General features: G+C 30.4%; 1 protein-coding gene across 4 annotated transcripts in view; it reads right to left on the reverse strand.

Moving 5' to 3' along the window:
• Positions 1 to 15,177, reverse strand: part of LOC142321565 (angiogenic factor with G patch and FHA domains 1) — a 164,218-nt gene that overhangs the window by 23,481 nt on the left and 125,560 nt on the right. Inside the window, exon 10 of one of the 4 annotated variants that reach the window (XM_075359751.1) lies at positions 4,107 to 4,560. The exons of the other annotated variants lie outside the window; for them this stretch is intronic. The gene's annotated coding sequence lies outside the window, so the exon portion shown is untranslated. Of the gene's footprint in view, positions 1 to 4,106; positions 4,561 to 15,177 lie in introns of those variants that run through there. 4 annotated transcript variants of the gene reach the window in all.

The raw sequence follows: 15,177 nt of genomic DNA on the forward strand, positions 1-15,177 counted from the left end.
TACCATCCGTGGGTAACATGCCATGGTCCTGTATCTCAAAATTTTACGCAGACAGTAGAATAATTTTTTTTACATAATTCAATATGCCTCAGGCAGCTTTTGATTCACGATGCGTCCCATCAGACTCCTACATTAAAATAACTAGGGAAAAATTTCTTCACTTTTTTCATGTAAGTTTTCACTTTCTACCAGGAAAGTTATGCAACAATTTCCTAGCTTTTTTATGTTGATATTTAAAAGAAAACAAAAAGATAAAATAAAAATATCACTGTGTTGACCATTGCTTATTTAAAGGTGTGAGGTGACATTCCCAAGGATCATCCCCTCTTACATTGAAGTCCAATAAGTCTTCACCCTGATTCTCATATTGGATGAAGAGGAATGCTTGCCTTATAATAACTCAATTTTTCTTACAATTGTTTGACAGTGTTCTCAGCAGCCAAAATTTGCACCATAATTTTTTCACAAAATATATTTTGATCACTGAATCTCCATCAAATATAAACATTTTCTGAATATTTTGAAAGATTTTATTCCTAATTGTCTTCACTTTTATGTTATGCATGAATATAACATCTTTGCCAGAAAAAAAACACCAAGTGGTAATTAATTTCAACATTAGTACCTCCTTTCACAAAAAGAAACTGAATGACTAAAAATTCATAAGACAAGATATGGAATTGATATTAAACTCAATTACAAGCAGAATGTTGCTGTGCATGTGGCGTGATAAATTCTATAATACAATATCAGTCACACATTTGATATTGTGATAGTTGGTAATCATGGATTGTTAGATGGTTGTGACAGTTGGTGATTGTTCGGTATGGCAGCATAGTCATTGCCAACAATGAAAAAATAATTTTCAATTCCAGTTTTATTAGTATTGTATTTTTATTTTCTAAATATTTCTTGTATTAATGTAGAATGACAGACAATATTTTCCGTCACATCCGTTTATTAATGACAAACACAGATTATTAATGATAATAATATGTTTAAAATTAATTATTCACTATTATGAAATACTGTTAATTATACTAGCAGATGGTACACTAAATAAAAGTGAAATCTTTTCTATTATTAAATAATTAACTGATATTAAAACTATTATTAAAGGCAACTACTATTATTATATAGCAAACTATATAACTAAACTATTATAGCAAACTATTAATATATTAAAGGCAAAAGTCAAATTATGTTATATTTTTTGAAGTTTTTTATTAATGACAATATGATAATGAAGAAATTACTGGGTTCAACCCCACAGAGGAGTTTAATAACTGTCTGGTATCTAGATGGTGAAATTTTTTGATCAGAATCTTCAAAAGCTTAATTGCAGCAAGATAACAGCAATGTGAATAACAACAAATGTGATTGTTGGTAATGTGGGGCTGTTTAATATAAAATTAGCAATGGGCATCTCCCACTTTTGATAATAATATCCTTATCCGTTAGGGAAAATGGACAAAATCACTAATTAGTTCACTGTTAAGGAATCCTTTCAAGTATTCCTTTAGTAAGGCTGTTTGTCTTTCTTTTTGTCCTCTTCATGACCTCTTCTAGCCTATCTTTAGTTTCTATTATTTTGGCTCAGTGCTCATTGAATCCATGCTAGAGTTGTGAAAATCTGATCATCCGTTAGTTACCAAATGTTTATTATTTGTGTTAGTATATTGGTGGATGTTTTGTCTATGGATCTAACTAGGGATTCTGTTTTGGACCCAGGAGCTGAAAAAAAGCTTAACCAAGGCTGATAAGCTTATCAGGTAAAATTCTCAATTTTATCCTTCCAATACATACAAACAAAGTTATATATTCCCTTCCAATACATATATACAAACTTATCTAACCAAAAATATGTAAACAACAGAGATTATGAGGAAACCAGGAAATATAGGAGACTGAAAAAAAATTATAATGCTTCTTCCATTCTGTATGACAAAAGCTAGTTTAAGTGTAATGATGAATTAATTCACCAAAGAAGCTATGAAGCTTGTACATGAGAATATGAAAGTGGAAATTTGTAGTGGAAAAAGTGGAAATTTCATACGCCATGAAATTTCCACTTGATGAAATGCCAAACCTGACTGAGATTTGAACCCAGGACCCCTGGAAGAAAAACCAAGACGCTACCACTACACTACGGAGCCCTTACTAATATAGTATTACTTCAGTTTTTAAGTACTTAAGTAATAAAACTATTAATTATGAATATTAATTATTTCCTTTGTGCATGTTTTTATACAGATATAAAACAATGTAATAAAAAGAAATTATGTACATATCATAATTTTTTTATGATACATACAAAAACCATTCGAGTATAACCTTGAATAACTTTCAGCTGTAACTGATGAATTACGTTATAAAAATATTACTCAGCAATAAATTACTGCATTCCATTCAGAAATGCAAGATATTAGACCTTGATCATGAAAAATACAGTGTTTCAAAATTAATATCAGGATTTTATTATTTATTCATTTTTACTTACATTGATAAATTATACATGAAATAAAAGAGCAACTCAAACAATTTTCTTTATAAGCATTCAATGTGAGCAGCACCATTCATCATACAGCGCACATCCAACTGGTACTTCATCCCATACTTTATTCAGCAAGTCTGGAGTAACTGATGCAATAGCTGCTTCAATTCTGTGTCTCAAGTGGTGGGTAGGTCACTAGTAATGGTGCCACATACACTTGATCCTTCATAAATCCTTAAAGAGCGACATCACACAGGGTCAAATCAAATGAACGTGGAGGCAGTGGCTAACAAACCCTGTCATCTGGTCCCTGGCAACTAATCCTGTCCTGCGATCGGGGAGAATTTCATTCAATCAATCATGTACAGCGTTATGCCAGTGTGGAGGTGCACCATCTTATTGCCAAATAAAGTTCTGTGGTTGATACTGCAGTTGAGCAAAAGGCTATAGTTGAAGCGCTTCATTCTAGACACACCTACTTCCACAAAAAAGAATGGCCTGTAAACTTGTATTCAAGATATGGCACAAAAAACATTCGGTTTTGAGGAGTCTCGTTCACACTCCAATATTTCGTGAGGATTCTCTGATCCCCAGATATGCATATTATGAGTGTTTACTTTTCCATTAACATGAAATGTTGATTCGTCACTGAATGTCATGATAAAGAAAGTCTTCATTGTCACAATGCATCATTTCATTTGTGAAGCTAGCATCTAAATAATAATCTGTAGGCTTTAGATCTTGTTAATAGCTGTAAACAATATGGACAAAGCTGTAAGCATTTTTTCAACCCTCCACACAGATGACACTTGAACTGCTAATTTGCAGCTAGCCTTCCTAATGGATTTCCTATAACTGTGCATACAAGACTCTCTTACACATTCAATATTGTCTTCGGACTCACTCAGCTGTCCTGTACTCTTCTGTTTACAAATACAGCTAGTGGTATCAAATTATTTTTACCATCTACGAATGTTATTGGTCACTTGGGGGATCACAACAGATCTTCAAATGGAACAAATGATGAAATAATTACAAATTACAGATTCACAAACTGCAAATAAGCTTGCGCACAGCTAAAACTATTTCAGTTGCTCTTCCATTTCATGAATAATTAATCAATGACGGGAAATATTACATAGCTTTAAAACCCTGATACTCATTTTGAAACACACAGTACTGAATTATTACATAGAATATTAAATTAAATAATTATTCCAATCCTAAAACATTACGTGTAATCTACAAACAAGTGCAATCTGATGGCCTGCAATGAAAAGCTGTCGCCACTTCAGAACAGCTTTTCATTTTTCTAATGAAACCCTCAGGTTGATTTGGTCTTCCAATTTAAATTTTAAGTACATAGCACTTTAAAAATATGCCAGGTTCTGCGTATTGATCAGAATTGTACTTTTTGTAATTTCCCTACATGAATTTTACTTAAAAGGAAATGTATAAGAACATACCACGGCTATCAAGATTGTACAATATATTTATTTATAAAATAAATACCAATACAGTTATATAACAGTTTGCTATACATTACTTAAAACCAATTTTTTATAAACAAATTCAGACAGTACTATTATTTTATAACCTTTTGAATGACATCATTGTAAAATTTAAATCATATTCCACACTGAAATGCTACTTGTCAATGTCAAAAATATTGAAATGCAAATGATTATGTTCATGAAATGATGAGAATCACATGAGAAGCTTCACATTAGAATTGTTGCAATACAGTTTGAATACATTTAGCTGTAAGGGGGTGGGTAATGTGGGTCGGTATCTTCATGCAAGAGAATCATGCAAGAGCTCAAACTGCCATGACATTTCTATTAAATAGTTCTTATTTTTCTTTAAATGTTTTATTATTAATTTTTGAATTGATAATGGACCTACACATGTCATTAAATCAATCAACATGACTCCTCTTTTGTCCCAAAGACACCTGCTATGATTTCTTGGCTTAAAATGATTGTAGACACTGTTTGTGTTTTGTTAGTGAGTAAGCTGCCTCACTCCATTGTTGATTCTTATTTATACATTGATTCAAGTCTCACCTGTACATAAACATTTTTATCTGTATATAAAATCCAATCTTATCATCTATAATAATTTAACCATAAAAATATCATCTTCAATGTTATAATGCTCAAGGAAGATTAATCCCAATCTCATTTGTTGTATTTTATATTTTGAAAGATGTTTAGGAACTCACAACATACAAAACTTATAATAGTTAAGTATTACTATGATTACTTCATAAAAAATTGAGCAACAGATCTCAGGTAACAAGTTGAAAAACATTGAAATTTGAAATGATGAATTGCTTTTTGACTTGAACTGTGTTGTCAATTTTTTAATCAATTCATTATTCGCAATAATTGGCTAGTCACATCTCAGTTCATCATACACATCAGTCCACCTAATTTCAAACATACCACACTTCCTCATTCATAACATTTTTTCACTAAATTTACTAAATGACAATGGATTTCAATCGCTTTACACTTCTAGCTACCAGAAATGTTATCATCTAAATATACTTTCAATCTGATAGAATTCTCAGTTGCATATTGAAATTATTAACAATAAACAAATACAGCAAGACAGACAACTACCTACAACTGATATATGCATACACTGTTGAGCTTAATGGCATCATTACCTCATTCCTTACATGCTATGTTTAAAATGTAAGTAACTCTCCAAATAACCCCTGAAATTTAATCTTTTTAAAATTATTTTGTCTAAAACATTTTTTTTTAAACTTGAGAAGATTCAAGTCATTCTTGAAAATGTCATAATCATTGTAGAAAATAAAAAGCATCTCACACCAGGTTTTATTTAAAATGAGAAAATTTCTGTAACCTTTCCCAGTAAGCCAAATGTATTGCTGGATAGCATGCCAAACCCACCAAAATCCACATATATTCAGTTTTCTACTTCGATTAAATTCAATCAGAAAAATTTGAAGATTTATTATATTTTAACAAAGAATCTGACTAGTAACTATTAATTTTAATAAAAATTTATAATTCTGTAGTTCAAAACTTTTTAAAATATAAAAATAAAATTCTTTGGTAACTGAAGAAATACTACGAGTATAAAAAAGCATTTCTGATAGCCCCCCCCATTGTGAAAATTATAACTAATTTTTTCTTCTGTTTTTAATTTAGGTTCAAAACATAACTTGCAATGATAGCAATAATCATAGTGAAAATAAAAAAAAACTTCAAAGTTTTTATATTAAATCTTTATATTTTTTTTTTTAATGAGACATCACATAAAACTAGCTAACACTGACGATAATGACTGATAATATAGTTTTGAAATCCAGGTAACAAATTGAAAAGAAAAACCTAATTACACGTAATAATAAAAATATATTAAAAAAAAAAAATTAAATAACTTTTTAAAATAAAATCTACTTCTAAAGATTGCTACAAAATCTTTTACATCAGTGCCAAGCTCTGTGGCAGAGTGGCATCTCTGCCTTTTATCCTGAGATTCCAGGCTTGAATCCTAAAGGTATGCCATTTTTTAACGTTATGAAGTTTCCATTTCATGTTCTCACAAACTATAAACTCCTACGGTGAATTATTCGAGCAAAAATAAGATCTTTAAAATGCTCATTTTTACTTCTTTGTATGAAGTAAAGAAAGTATTGTTATTGTGAAAAATTTTGTTTTCAGATTTCAATGGAAATATCCATTTTGACTAATTTCGGCGTGATATCTGTATGTACATATGTATTTTGCATAATTCAAAAACGATTAGCCATAGGATGTTGAAATTTTTTATTTAGAACTGTTGTAACATCTAGCTGTGCACCTCCCCTTTTCATTGTAATCGATTGAACCAAAAATATCAAACAAAGCCCAAAATCCAAAAAATTTTGATTTTGGACTTTTTCTTAACTGCAGAAATAAGCCCTCATTGAGAGCTTTTTAATGATATCATTAGTGGTACTTATTTTTATGGGTTGCAGAGTTATAAACAAATAAAATTTTAATTAATGAAATATTTGGATCTTACAAAGGTACATTGATCGGTTTGAAAAGATTTCATCCTTTTTTTTAAAATTTAAATATATTGATTTATTAATAATTATTAACCTCTGATTGTAAAAAAAGGTATGATAAATAATAAGTTAATAATAACAATAAAAAAAAATTATTAAAAAAAAATCAGAAGTTATTAATGAAATAATATTTTATGTTCTTTTCATTTTAAAGAAATGTGTATATAAAAATGAAACATTTTATATGTTTTTGAAGTTGATTTAATTCTTTTATTTATTTATTGATTGATTCCTCAATTTTTTATTTATGATTTAAATTTGTGTATAAAACACTATCCCGAATTAAAAAATTAACTATGATTTCTGGATGTCTTAAAGATGGCCTCTGACTTAGAATATCTCTTATTAATATCTCTATTAAAGCCTGACGTAAATCTATTTCCTCACCTTTTATCTTAAGACCACTTCACTTCATACTTATTCGATCCAGCTAATTTTCACCATCATGCACTAAGCTTCAAAGACCTGTCTATCCTCTTAATTTCTGTTTTTACTTTTGTACATATTTCACTACTATAAAACTCCTCAATCTAAATGAATAAGTTAAAGGATATATTTTAATTCTTAGATTCATATACATTCTTACTAATTTTTAAATCCTCTCTTAGCGACAAATCTGTTCTGTTCTGAATTTTTTTAACTTGTTTTTAGTTTCTAATATTAGAGCATTATCACTGAATTTTAATAATTCTTTTTTCTTCTTGGTTGGTTACTCTACTCCAGAATTTATCTCCAGACTTGTATAAATTATTCTATATAAGAGTCAAAAACCACAGGACAGAGATATCACCAACATTTTCCACTTACACTTTTAAAATTCCTCTTTTCTCATATTTTATTTGTTTACACTATTACCCAATTCATATAACATATTCGTAAATAACACTATTTTCCCAAAATTTCATTCTGAATTTCCTTAATTAAAATACTAAACATTTCTCTCTTTATTCTGCATCATCTGCCACTTCTTCCAATTCAATAAAAATCTATATAGATGGCCTTAATCTTCTTAAGCTGATTTTATAAAATTGGCCCAGAACTCACATTGCTCCCTTGTAACTATATCTTTTAAACTGAACAGGCCATTATCTGATGTACCTCCCACCGCACACTCTATTCACTTACCTACCCCAGTTTGCAATGCTTGAAAATTGAAATAATAATACAGCAGTTATCACACATTTATACCTTTCAAAAATGAAAACAAGAGTTGTCAGATCTCTGAATTTTGGAAGCAAATACAAATCATCTATAAATGATATTCAACAAATTATAAATTCTAACATTTCTATGCATTCATACTTTAAAATGCACTTTCTTTTGACAACATCCCCATCTCCACAGAAGAACAATAGCGTCTCCTTTTCATCTGGAAGTTCTAGATTCAAGTCCTGTTCAGATGTGGCATTTTTTCACAAGCCACAAAATTGTATTATCATTCATCAGCATAAATTATAGTATTACATCTAAAAAAAAAAACTCTTTGAATAAATATAACACATAATACTCTGACCTATTTTGTTTCATTTTTCTTCAACTTGGCTTATTAATTAATTATCTACTTTGTCACACTGCTCTGATTAACGATTGTCCACAGTTTCCTTAATCCACCCAGGGAAAGGACTGGCTAGTTCTTATCCTCTCTCCTAGAATAGCAAATCTACCTGCTGCTGATATTACCTACATCATGTATTGTTATGTACTAGTTGGAAGTAAGTATATTTATTTATTACCTTTACAAAGATTTATACTGTTCTGCACTAAGTACTGTTTTCTTATAGCCATTCTTTTTCTTTGTAAATGTTGACTATATGTTTGTAAATGTTGTTGTAGTTCACTTTCATTATATGTAAAATTAAACCTACCAATTATCCACATCATCTATATAATCAGTACTAATTAACTTCTTTCTTTTTCCTGTTTAGCCTAGGGTAATTACTGTTCAGGTAATACTTCTGAGGATGAATGATGATGATATGTATGAGTGTAGTCTTGTACAGTCTAAGTTCGACCATTACTGAGATGTGTGATTAATTGAAACCCAACCACCAAAGAACACCGGTATCCATGATGTAGTATTCAAATTCATGTAAAAATAACTGACTTTACTAGGAATTGAACGCTAGAACTCTCAACTTTCAAATCAGCTGATTTGGGAAGACGCATTTACCACTAAACTAAATTGTGGGCTTAATACGCATTAACTAATTTGAGTAAAATACACGAGCCTGCCAAAATTTGGGCTGTGGAATGTTTTTTAACTTTTGATAATTAATTCTTATGTATTTTTATCACTGAATTTGAAAATAACCTTCATTTTTCCATCATGTCAGGATTTTTCACAAATCACAAATTTTGTAAAAGTTGAAAAATTGCAAAAATGTGGTACTATAAAATAGTCATAAAACACTTTTGTTTTTTTTAATAATAAATTAATATAATGTAGTCACTTTTTCAGCTTACACTATGCATTCTTATAACTGGACAGTTAAGTGGTCTGAAGAGGTGGTTGGGAGGGGATGATTTGGGTTGAAGATGGGCGAGACGGTAGGAGAGCTTGACTGACAGTTAGTGACCATATATAACATGTTTATTGGCAGCTATCCATACCAGTCATGCACCATGCAACTAGTATCAGTACTGTTTCAAGCATCAGTGTGAGTAAATTGGGTTTTTTCTGTCTTCCATGACCAAATGTGTTTTTTTTTTCAGTGGAAAATGAATTTTCAGGCCATAAAGCAAACTTTCCACTTTCAAAATGGCTTCAAGAGACTGCAAAAATTCTGTAGATTCTTTTTATTACATTTGTGGTGAGTTAATGGAGTAAAGGCAAAAAAGAAATATAATAAGTTTAATTTGATACACGTACCTTGTGTATTTTGGAGTGAAAATGGAGATCAGGACTTCACAAAGGGTGAACAAGAGGTGTTCACGTTTGGAGTTCCAATGGTGTGGCAAGAGCCACAAAATCACATAAACAACTGTTACTTTTGTTCGACCAGGGTGTTCATGGTTTCAATTTGAAGAATAAAAAAAGAACTGTCTATCCAAATATGACATCCACTTTATGCTTGGTTCCCCACAGTCCAGACCTACTAGTGCCAATTCTACCAGAAAATTTACCTAAAGTAGGTAGTGAGGATAATTCGAGGAGCATAAACCCAGAGATAATTGTGCACCAGAGCTTTATTCACAGTCTGAACTAAACAATTTGGTTCAAGACTTACATCTGACCAAAGAAAATTCAGAATTGCTTGGTTTGAGGCTTAAAGAGAAAAACCTGCTGAGACCTCATTTTCCTGAGTCAAGTACAGAGAAAAAGATTTTCTTCCATATTTTTCAGAAGAAAGAGAATTAGTCTTCTGCACTGATGTACATGGACTTTTACTCGATTTAACATTCTGTACGAAAGTACTGATTGGAAACTGTTCATAGATTCATCCAAAAGAAGCCTCAAAATTGTCCTTCTTCACAATGAGAATACGTATCTGTCGATACTTGTCGGACATTCTGTCCATTTAAAAGAGGGTTATGATAATTTGGAATTTGTTCTTGATAAAATTAAATGCAGCAATCATAAATGGATTACATGCAGCGATCTTAAAATAATATCGATGCTCCTAGGACAGCAAGGAGGATACAAAGAGTTTCTTGTTTTTTGTGTGAATGGGATAGCAGAGATAGAGAAAATCATTGGATAAGGAAAGATTACAAAAAAAACTTCATTAGAACCTGAAACCAAAAATGTGCTCTGAAAAGCTCTCATAGATTCGAATAAAGTTCCCCTTCCACCTCTGCATATCAAGTTAGGCTTGATTAAGCAATCTGTCAAAAACTTACAAGAAAAAAGTGAATGTTTTAAATACATCTGTAACAAATTTCCAGTCTTATCAACTGCCAAACTAAAACAGGGTGTCTTTACTGGTCCTTACGTTAGAAAACTTCTAAAAGTTGGTAATTTTAAGAAACAAACAGTAACTGCAAAAGAGAAGCTTTTTTTAAGGGGTGGAGGAACCCCATTTATGGGTGCTGAAGCAGTGTCAGGCTCACTAACAGGTTCCTCAAGCTGTTATTAAGTGTGTTTGTATAACTCTGCACTACCGACTAAACCTCCACCCCTGGCAACCCACCCCTTCCTGGAAACCACTAATAAAACATTACTTCAGGAAGGGGGGTAACACCCTCTTTCTCATTCAGTCATCAAAAGGAACACCAACAATCACCAACCAACTGTCACGCACACATCAAAACAAATGCAGCACCAAGTTCAGGACAACAAATTCAATAACACATACTAGCACAGACTGGTACAGACATCATGCACACTTACTACCATGCATACACACTCACTGCACACATACACATCATAACAAACACAGCACCCCATTCACAACATCGCATCGCACCAACTCGCAATGTGCACAACTGGTGCACATGTGTGTGTATGTATGTATATATATGTGTGTGTGTGTGTGTGTGTGTGTGTGTGTGTGTGTGTGTGTGTGTGTGTGTGTGTGTGCATGCATGCACACATACACACTGACCATAAACAATTACATGTACCCACCCATACACACTTGCACACAACACAAAGAAAAAGAAGTCTGGGGAGCCTTTAAAAATATAGTAACCAAGTTTCTGGGCAATAAAAAGGAACAGAACTTCAAATCAATCATTGAAAACATGCTCCTACAAAAATTTAGACTGTTCCATGAGCTTGAAGGTTCACTTCCTAAATTCACATGTGGATTATTTTGGATGCCGTTAGTGAAGAGATGGGAAAGAAATTTCATCAGAACATGAAAGAAATGGAAAGGAGGAATCAAGGAAAATGGACTATTACAATTATGACAATTATTACTGGATGTTACACCAAGATTAACCCTATAGAGAACATAGAAGGAAAAGCACGAAGTATAAGCTGTCCAAAGAAACTTTGACATATGGAATAAAATTGTAAGTATTTTAAAACTTCATCATTAAGGATGGGTGAAGAGGAGAAATTGTTTATAAAGACATGACGTACTGACATATCTCATAAAAATTAATTAAATAAATAAAAATATATTAATTTAAAAATGCAATAGAAATTAGGCTTATTTTATGGCAATTTTCATTACAAATTAAGAGGTAAATTACCCCCCCTCCACCGCCCACCTCATCAGACCACTCTCAACTGTTTAGCTATAAAAATGAATAATATAAGCCAATAAAGTGAATATAAATTAATTTATTATAAAAAAGTTTTATATCTATTTTATTGTATCACATTTTCACAATTTTTCAACTTTTCCATGATGGAAAAAATGAAGGTTATTTTCAGATTTGGTGCTAAAAAATATATAAGAATCAATTATCAAGAACTACAAAACACAAACATTGCAGGCTTGTGATATTTATTTTTGTAACAGGTAGAAACATACAAACAATGTTTCTTAGCATCACTGGACTGGTATTACCAGATAATCAGAAAGTGGCTTGTTGGAAAGTATCAAAGCAGGACTAGGAAGTTATTACTTAACATCTATTTTGAATAGTGATCAAAAATTTTTGCATGGTTAGATTAAATGTATAAACTAGAAAGGAGAAATAAAATATATTCACCAAAAATAATGTATCTCTTCTATTTTTGCACAACTTATCAAATATTCTCTGACAATAAGTATGTTATACTGTGCTTTACTTGCTCAAGAAGGGCATCTCAAATTCTGAAATACTCTTCTTTACCATTTAATAGTATCTTTAAAGTACTACTAGATAAATAACATTAAAGGATTCCCAGCAGGCTTAATTAGTATTATCAATTTTTTGTTTGGTTTACAATCATACTAACATTTTCTGTCATGATTAAACCTCTCAAATTTCTATTTATCTTTGACTGACTTTATTTACATTTTTTCCTCAAAATTAAAATGTCTAAAAATCTTGTAAATATTTATTTATTACTGGCGATTTAGCGATGTTATTTTTCAACAAATCTGTTATTCATCTCACAATTTTTTTACTTTTACAAAATGTTTCTTAAAATTACTAATGATGCAGTTTTGAGATCAATTTTTCACATGATCAAGTCATATATCATACAAAATCATCAATTTTTTCCTGTAATTTACTTTCCAAAAATTAGAGTTCAGCATTACCTTTGGAACGAAAATCAGGCTAATATTTATTTGCTAATCATAACTCAAAAACAAAGAGTTCATGATCATTTGAATTTTTTGCTTCACTTAAAACCGGAATGCATTCTTTGAGGAAGTAAAACTTGTGATCACTCAATAAATCTAAAATCTAGTTATAATAATACTAACTTAACCTAAAATCCAAATTATGATTTTTTTTCCATAAAACATAGAAGCATAATCTTTACAGGTAATATTTTTGTCCCAATAAGGCAAGTCCAAATAAATAGTCGGTGGAAGGTTTTAAAGATTGTGTTATCACTTTAAAAGCTAATCAAAATGTTTTACAGTGAATTATAATTATATAATAAAGTGAAGATCATCATCGCATCAAAATAAAAATAATATAAATACAATTTTGTGAGTTTTGTTATATATATAACACATCAAGAACAATAGCAAATTATAGTTAATTTAAAGAAGTAATACTTTTTTTTAAAATTAATTTAAACAAAGTATCTATTATAATTGACTGATTAATATTAAGAAATGAACCAACTAAAGTACAGTAATAAAACAGAAATCACCAAAAGAGACCCAGCTTTACATCATTAAAACATCTTCGCTTTTTAATATTATGATGTAAATATGTTATTAATAAACGGCATGTTAATATTAATCTAATATTAATTTAACTGAAGAAAAACGTAAATAATATAAATTATAACCTGAAATTAAAAAAATATCTTAAATCAATTAACCTAAAATTGTTGTAAACTAATTATAACTTGTTAAAAGTATTTTGATTTTTTAAAAATTATTTGAAGCTTTTGTATTATTAGGAATTTCTATGATTATTTTTAAGATAATTAATTATATTAAGAGTTGTAATTTGGGGTTAATTTCACTTTTTACTTTCCCGTTTAGATAGCGCTATAGTAGACCTATAATTCTAGAAGGGAAAGTATTGTAATCGGTCAAATTTGGGCATATGTGGTTTTCACTGGATCTTGACGTTTTGAAACCTAAGGAACCCAAAAACCCAGATGTAAATTTTCCAGATATTAATGCTCATATGTACGTGTGTATGAGATCAGTGTTGGCTGCTAAATCACCTTATATTTGCAGAACTACTCAACCAATTTTGATCAAACTTGATAAGATTACTTCTATATATATAGGTTATTGATGTCAAAAATTTTCAATTTAAAAGATCAAAGGGATGAGGCTGTAGAGACAGGTCACCCTCAGTATCTCAGGATTTTGCCTAATTAAGGTCATATTTTTTTCTTGGGCATATTTGTTAACAATTAAAAAATAATAATATTTGCAAAAAAAGCTTTTGTAAAATCGCACCCCCACTGCAAAAAATACTTGAACTAGTGGCTAAGTGGGCATACTGCATTAATAGTAACCCCTGTCGCCACAAGGAGCACTAGTGTCGAAGTCCGCTATCTTGGAATTTTCCATTTTCCCTGTGAGAAATTCCCCTTTCCCTCATCCTCTTAGACTGGGAAACTTGAAAGTCCATAGTTGTCAAAACCAAATTATTTTTTTCACTTTACATATTAATTATTTATTTTATTTTATTTAGTTAATATTTCAAAGGTTGGGAGCAACAGTGTACAACTGGTCATCTGCGATGTTGTGACTTCACAGATAATCGGTAGAATTAAATAAATTAATAATATTTAAGGTGTAAAAAGAGTGTAGAAAAGTAATTCGGTTTAGCTGGGTCTCGAACGCGATCGGCCGGTTGATTCGGTACCTGGCGCGAATTAAATATAGTACGCGCGCGCTTTAGTTAGAATCATTAAATAAACGAAAGTTATTTTAGTTAAATAAATGAAAAATATTATATGTAAATAAAATGATAAATATTTTAAATTAAGTTGTATGTTTATGAGTAAGCCGTGCATCAGGAACAATCCAGAGTTGTAGGACTTTCCCCTACAACTGTATTGTCAGCTTTTTTAATTAGGTACAAAGTGTGAAATATCTCTTTTGGATGAATGTAATTAATTTAATCTTATTTTTTTTTTAACTGGTCCTTTATTTTTTTTATATAAGAATAATTATATTAAAAGTTGGCATTTGAGCCTAATTTCACTTTTTTAATAAGGTAAAACGTGTGAAATACCTCTTCAGGATGATTGATTTATGTACAGAAGAAATTTTTCAAAGTTTGATAACAGAATATGAATGAAGGAAGAAGTACATTAAAAAAGCACTTAAAAAAGTACATTAACGTAGTTTTGTTGTTACGCTAAATAAGTGAAAGAGAAAATAAAATAATGGGTTATAATTTTAATCAAAAGTAAGTTTCATCATGAATAGTAACAAAAATTTGGCAAATTATTCGATTTTTGATGATCACTTTTTCCTAAAACTGAGCAGTAATAGTTATAACAAAAGTTCATTTATTTAATATTACCAATTAAGAAAATTTATTAATAGATACATGCAGCAGATAA

Source organism: Lycorma delicatula, chromosome 3 (genome assembly GCF_047948215.1).
Source record: "Lycorma delicatula isolate Av1 chromosome 3, ASM4794821v1, whole genome shotgun sequence".
Lineage (NCBI taxonomy): Eukaryota > Metazoa > Arthropoda > Insecta > Hemiptera > Fulgoridae > Lycorma > Lycorma delicatula.